A 7,844-nucleotide genomic window follows, 5' to 3' on the forward strand; every position below is an offset into this window, starting at 1 on the left:
TATAACACATCTATTTTCAGAGGGGAGTAAGAAGACACTGTATGAGACTATAGATGCTAGAACCTCCTGCTGGAGGAATCCAATGGGTCAGGCCTCATCTGGGGAGGGGGGAGGGAGGAGGGGGCAGGGAGGAGAGGGCAGGGGGGAGGGGGGAAGGGTGAACTGAATTGTGGAAGTTTGCACCAAAACCCTGCAGCAAAGAAATGAATTTAAGGGAATTACATAGAACATGCAGCAGTTCAGCACAGTATAGACTCACAATGTTGCACCAACCTATATAAATCTACTCCACAATCAATTTCACCCCTCCCTCTGACACAGCCCATAACCCTTCATTTTTCATATGCCTGTCTAAAAGACTCTTAAATGTCCCTAACATATCTGCCTCAGCCATGACCCCAGGCAGTGCATTCCAGGCACCCACCACTCTCTGTAAAAAACATACCTCTGACATCTCTCCTAAATTTTCTTCCACTGAGCTTAAAAAAACGTCCCCTGGCCATACCCATTGCTGCCCTGGCACCTTATCTATGCCTTTTACAATCTTATACAAATCTATCAAGTCACCTCTCATCCTCCTTAGCTCATTCAATCTCTCCTATAAGACACATTCTTTAATCCAGTCAGCATCCTGGTAGATGAACTCTGCATTCTCTCTAAAGTTTCCACATGCTTTCTTTAATGGAGGCAATGAGAATTGAACATGATATGCTGTGCTCTAAGAGCAGCAACATTACCTCGTGATTCTCAAACTCAATCTCCTGATTAATGAAGGTCAACACACCTTACACCTTCTTAAGCAGCCTATCAACTTACACAGCAACATTGAGGATTTATGCACATGGACCTCAAGATCCCTCTGTTCCTCCACACAGCTAAGAAACCTGCCATTAACCATGTACTCTTCCTTCAAGTTCGGCCTTCTGAAGTGTATCACTTCGTGCTTTTGAACATATCGGCCGAGCTCTGCATCCTGCCTATGCCCTTTTGTAACCAAAGACAACCCTACTGGCCCATCTTTCAAATTCCACATGTAAGTGATTCATAAAAATCACAAAAAGCAGGGGTTCCAGAACAGATCAGTGCAGAACACCAGTAGTCACTAAACTCCTGGCAGAATACACTCCATCAACTACTACCCTTTTCCTTCTGTGGGCAAGCCAGTTCTGAATCCATGCAACCAAGTTTCCATGGAGCCCATGCCTCATGACGTTCTGGATGAGCCTTCTATGGGTAAACTTGTCAAACGATTTGTTACACCATTCTACCTTCATCAAATTGTGCTGACGCTTCCTCAAAAAAGTCTATGAGGTTCGTGAAGCATGACATATCCCTCACAAAACCATGGTGATTATCCCAAATCAGACGATGCTTTTCCAAATGTTTGTAAATCCTGTCTCTGAGAATCCTCTCTGATAGTTTGCCCACTGCTGATGTAAAACTCACTGGCCTATAATTCCCAGGATTATCCCTATCATCCTTTTTGAACAAAGCTACAACATTTGCCAACCTCCAATCCTCAGGTGCTGGCCCTGTGACTAGTGATGGCATAAAGATCACTGTCAACGCTCCAGTAATCTCTTTCCTCACTTCCCATAGTAACCTGGCCCCAGAGAAATTTCTATCCTAACATTTTTCAAAAGCTCTAACACTGTCTCTTCCTTAACCTGAAAATGCTTCAGCATATTAGCCTTTCTAAGCTGACCTCACATTTGTCAAGGTTCCTCTCACTGGTGAACACTAAGCAAAGTATTCAATAAGGACCTCCCCTACCTCCTCCAGCTCCAGGCATGTCTCCTCTTTTTATCCCAACTCTCACACTAGTCATCCTCCTGTTTTTTTCACGCACATGTAAAATACTTCAGAGTTTCCCTTAATCTTACTCATCAAGACCTTCTCATGACCCCTTCTAGCCTTCCTATGTCCCTTCTTAAGCTCCTTTTTGGCTACCTTATAACTCTCAAGACCCCAGTCTGTTATTTGCTTTCTATACCCTAAATATGCTTCCTTCTTCCTCTTGACTAAAGGTACCTTCCTTTCCTACCATCCTACCATCCTTTCATCCTTCCTACCACCCTTTCCCTGCCTCAATGGGACAAATCTATCCAGAACCCCATGCAAGTTCTTCATAAAGAACCTCTATATTCCTGCTGTTCCCTGAGAACATCTCCTCCCAACTTCCTGCCTCATATCTTTGTAATTATCCCTCCCCCAATTAAATACTCTCCTTTACCATCTGCTCCACTCCTTGTCCATGGCTATGCTGAAGGTCAGGGGATTTGTCTCAGAGGATTGTGAGTCTTAGAAATTCTTTACCTTAAAGAGCTGTGGAAGCTGTCAACATTTATTTGAGACCAAGATAGAAAGCTTTTTAAACTAAAGAGTTGTAAACTAAACTCAAGGATTATGGGATGGGATGTGGGGGTGGGGATGGTGTGGTTTAGGCAGGAAAATAGAGTGGAATCAGTGATCATCTCAGCTATAATTTTGCCAAGTGGGCTTATCAACCTACTCCTTTTTATGTCTAGTCACACTTAAGAGGGAGGCCAAAAATCTATTCGTTTTGGTGATCAATTTTTATACATGCAAAAAGTTCCTGTGATTTGTATACCAAGATACCAACACCCCTTTGCTTCACATATTGTAATCCCTCTGCCATTTAGAAAAATATCCTGCATTGTCTTTGAATCCGAAGTGGATGAGCACACACGTCTCAATTTTGACATATTGTGGCTTTCTGCTACTTTTTGTACAACTTGCTGTATACTTTCACTTCCTGGTTCAGAAGTTTGTGAACTTAAATCTTGCTCCTGAAGCCTAAAACAAATATCTTGGCTGACACTCCAGAACATAGTGAGACTGCTGCGGTCTGAGATGTGACATTTTAGGTGAAACTGCAAACTGGGGCAATATTTTTCCTCTCAACTGATGTAACAGCTGGCATAGTATAATTATAGAGTCATAGAGTACAACAGCAAAGTAGCAGGTCTTTCAGCTCAACTGGTCCATGCTGACCTGATCTTCTACCTATTCTCATCTACCTGCACCCTGACTATATCCCTCCAAGCCCTTATTTTAGAAGAATTTTATTTATTTACTTATTCATTGAGACACAGCATGGAATAGGCCTTTCTGGCCTCTCGAGCCACACTGCCCAATCCCAGGACAATTTACAATTAACCTATGAACCAGTGTGCCTTTGGGAGGAAACCGTAGCACCTGGAGGAAGCTCACGTGGTCACAGGGAGGACACACAAACTCTGTACAGGCAGCAGCAAGAGCTGAACCCCGGTCGCCTGTACTGTAAAGTGTTGTGCTGACCATTATGCCACCGTGCCACCCCACAGTCCCCTTAAATATTTCACCCTTCACCCTAAACCTATGACATCTAGTTCTAGTCTCGTTAAGCCTGAAGGGAAAGTGTCTGCATGCATTCACCCTATCTATACCCCTCATGATTTTGTATACATTGTTAAGATCTCCCCTCATCCTCTTGTACTCCAAGCAATAAAGTCCTAGCCTACTTAGCCTTTTCCTATAATGCAGGCCCTCAAGTTCTCGCAACATTCTTGAAATTTTCTTTCTGTCCTCTTTCAAGTTTATTAATATATTTCTAGTAGGCAGGTGACCAGATTTGCACACAATACTGTCTCACTGATGTTTCAAAAGTACATTTAATGTCAGAGAAATGTATACAATATACATCCTGAAATGCTTTTCCTTCGCAACCATCCAGGAAAACACAGTGCCCCAAAGAATGAATGGCAGTTAAATGTTAGAACCCCAAAGTCCCCCCCAGCTCCCCTCCCCACACCCCCCCACACATAAGTGGCAGCAAGCAACGATCCCCCCCATCAGCAAAAAGCGTCAGCACCTGCCACTGAGCACTCAAGCGTGCAGCAAAGCTACAGCAAAGACACAGACTTGCAGTACCCCAAAGACTATCCGTTCACCCAGTACTTGACATACCACAGGGAGAAAGAGGTGTTTCTGTTTCACAGTGAGAGGGGAGACGTAACAAACAACTCGCTGATTTATGATGTTAAAAGTCCATTGTGTCGCTTTTTCCAAGCTCTGTGCCCAAAGATCTCAGGTCTCTGGGCACACAGCCAAAGATCCTCTGACTCCTAAGACACACCAGTCTATCGGGACACCGAACTTCCATCCGCTGTTTCCAGAGCCCCGAGATCTTAGGCCTCCAAAGGCAAGCCAAGCTCTCAGACTGCGCCCTTGGCATGTCAGAATATGGCCAGTTCTGAAACCCCAAGAGCAGGTTTCATTCCTGCAAGGAACCAAAGTCAGCATGTAACTCCAGGTCAGGGTCTTCAGAAGAACCGTGAAAGGGAAAAATAGAGACATTAAAGATGGAAACAGAGCTGTTTCCAAAGATGCAAGCAAATGAGTCGCCGTTTAGTGCCATCTTAATGTCTTGTAAACTTTAACATAACATACCAGCTCGTGTGTCCAATACATTGATTTATGAAGGTCAATGTGCTGAAAGCTCTCTTTATAAACATATCTATCTGTGATAAGGAATTATTATTCTCTTTTCCCAATTTCATTTGCTTTACTGCACACTTCATTGTGTAAGTCTTACACCGGTTTATCCTTCCAAAGCACAAAACCTCACACTGTCTGCAGTAAATTCCATCTGCCAGTTCTAGCCTATTTTCCTAACAGATTAGATTAGATTATGAGGACACTCAGACCTCGTTTATTGTCATTTAGAAATGCATGCATGCATTAAGAAATGATACAATGTTCCTCCGGAGTGATATCACAAAAAAAACCCAGGACAAACCAAAGACTAACACTGACAAGACCACATAATTATAACATATAGTTACGGCAGCGCAAAACAATACCATAATTTGATGAAGAGCAGACCATGGGAACAGTAAAAAAAAGTCTCAAAGTTCTGATTGACTCCCGATAGTCCCGATAGCAGGTGGCAGAAGAGAGAACTCTCTCTGCCATAAACCTCCAGGCACCGACAACTGTCGATGCATTGGAAGCACCCGACCACAGCCAACAGTGAGTCCATCCGAAAACTTTGAGCCTCCGACCAGCCCTTCGACACCGAGCACCATCTCTGCCGAGCGCTTTGACTCCGTCCCGGCTGCCAACCAACAAGCAAAGCCGAGGACTTGGGACCTTCCCCTCCGGAGATTCAGGATCACACAGTAACAGCGGCAGTGAAAAAGGCATTTCAGAAGTTTCTCTAGATGTTCCTCCATTCTCTCACATCTGTTTCCATCAAATCAGGATTGTGCACGGCACCCTACTTGACGATGCTACAAGTTTTGATAGTTTGCCTCATTGTCCAGTACACCCTCAATCTTGAAGTCATCTTCAAATACGCTTAGTGGCCACTTTATTAGTTACACCTGTACATCTGCTTGTTAATACAAATATCTAATCAGCCAATCATGTGGCAGCAACTCAATGTACAAAAGCATGCCTACATGGTTAAGAGGTTCAGTTGTTGTTCAGACAAAACTTCAGAATGGGGAAGAAAAGTGATTTTGAATGTGGAATGATTGTTGGCAGTGTTGGTTGTGTTGTGATGGGTGGAAAAAGCTAGACAAGTCAAAGTGTTGATATGCTCAGGTTCATCCTCAGTTCTAGCAAGTTTAAGGTCTTTTCACTCAAACAGTTGGCAAGATGTACTTTATTGAATCCTTCAGTCAGTCACAAGAATTGCACATCAGGGACGTCAGATAAAATTTCTATGAGTTCCAGCACATGTAGGGGTGAAGGGGAATGAGAAGGTGAATGAGTTGGCAAAGAGGGCATTAAAGAAAGAAAGTATAGAAATGCACATTAGTATCAGTAAAGCAGAGGTTAAGTGTGTAATCTGGGAAAAAATCAACCAAATATGGCAAGAAAGATGGGATAGGGAGGGGAAGGAGAGGCATTTATATCAAATACAAAAGAGTGTTGCAGGTACTAGGGTAGGTAGTGGATACAGAAGAGAGGAAACTGTGTGGACTTGGTTAAGGCTGGGGCACTGTACGTTAAACAAAACATTGAAAATGATAGGGAAACACCAGACAGGATTGTGTGAGGAATGTCAGGAAGGGGAGTCAGTAGAACATGTAGTTCTGAGTTGCAGGAAGTATGGGATACAGAGAGAGAGGATGAGAATTAATCTAAGGGAACTGGGGGTGCAGGAATTCACATTAAAAGGGTTGCTGGACATGGGTGAGAGCGCATAGGTCAGAGTATTTTTAGCTTTCTTAAAGGATACGGGGTTTTATTTAGAGGATATGATGGATAAGCGGGAATAGGGTACTAGGATGGCCAAAGATGGTTAGGGTGTGTGTGTGTGTGTGTGTGTGTGTGTGTGTGTGTGTGTGACAGAGAGAGATTGGGTGAAGGGATTTAGAATGTAAGTCTATTGCACACTCCAGAGCAGAAGTTGACGGTAATGCACCATTAAGCTGGGTGCCAACCACTGTAAAACAAGACGGAGAAGAAGAAGAAGAAGAAGGAATGATTGTTGGTGCCAGACAGGATGGCTTGAGAATCTTTGAATCTGCTGATCTCCTGGGATTTTCATGCACAACAGTCTCTAGAGTTTACAGAGAATGATGTGAAAAAGAGAAAACATTTTCTTTTATATTATTGGCTAACGTATCTTCGTATTTCACCCTTTCTCTCATTATTGCCATTTTAGTTGCCTTCTGTTGTTTTTAAAAGATTTCCATTCTCCTAGCTTCCTCCTGATTTTTGTCATTTTGTATGCTTTTAAGCTGTCTTTGCTTCCTTTGTCAGCCATGGTTGTGCCATCCTCCCCTTAGAATGTCCTTTCTTCTTTGGGATGAACTGATCCTGTGTCTTCCAAATTACTCCCTGAAACTCTAGCCATTGCAGCTCTGCCATCATCCTTGAGAGTGTCCCCTTCTCAAACTTCTTCTCTCTCAAGCTGCAGGGTGAATTTTATCATATTATGATCACGGCCTCCTAAGGGTTATACTCAAGTCAATATTAGGGTAATGCATTTTGAACCATTTCATGGAGGCAGTCTAAAACACAGCAGTAATGTGAAGTTATTCTGTGTATGCAAACACACAATCCAGTTGATAGCCAAAGAAATGTCATCCATCAGAATAACATATCATCTATATTTGTATTACAAATCAAAAACAGGCCTATTCAATTGACATCAGATTAGGTATATGGTTATAAGTATCAGAGTACAAGAAAGTGCCTGTCCTCAGAACAAGGCCATCACTGTTCCTTCTCAAATCTGCAACCAAATTGTTCAGCTCTAATTCCCAGAATAGACATGATGGAGACATTCAAATTTGGATTCCATGGAGAATTTCAGCAGTGATTTTAATTATTTTCATGGGCATTCAACCCTCTAACTGCAGCATCAATATTCTAATAGGAAAAGGAAGAATCTTTTTTTAATAAACCATAGTTTATTTTGTTTTAATTGAAGGCTACTAGTGTTCCTGAAAGAATTAAAAAGTACATATCTTTTTGTCTCATATTGTGAGCTCTTAGATTGAGCATGGTGTCACTGATTGATTGAACACCCTTAGCTGGATAAAATCTTTAATAACCGCAGCTCCCTGCATTGGGCAGATATTAGCTTCTCTGCTGCCAGGAATTCATTAAAGCTGTACCATACTGGTAGGTGTCCTATGAAAATGTTCAGAGTATAATTGCAAGTTGAAATATTATTCCAACAATTATACCAGTGCCTAAGAAGAATAATGTGAGCTGCCTTAATGACTATCGCCTGGTAGCACTCACATCGACAGTGATGAAATGCTTTGAGAGGTTGGTTATGACTAGACCGAACTCCTTCCTCAACAAGGACTTGGACCCAT

This window comes from Mobula birostris, chromosome 1 (assembly GCF_030028105.1).
Source record: "Mobula birostris isolate sMobBir1 chromosome 1, sMobBir1.hap1, whole genome shotgun sequence".
Taxonomy (NCBI): Eukaryota; Metazoa; Chordata; class Chondrichthyes; order Myliobatiformes; family Myliobatidae; genus Mobula; species Mobula birostris.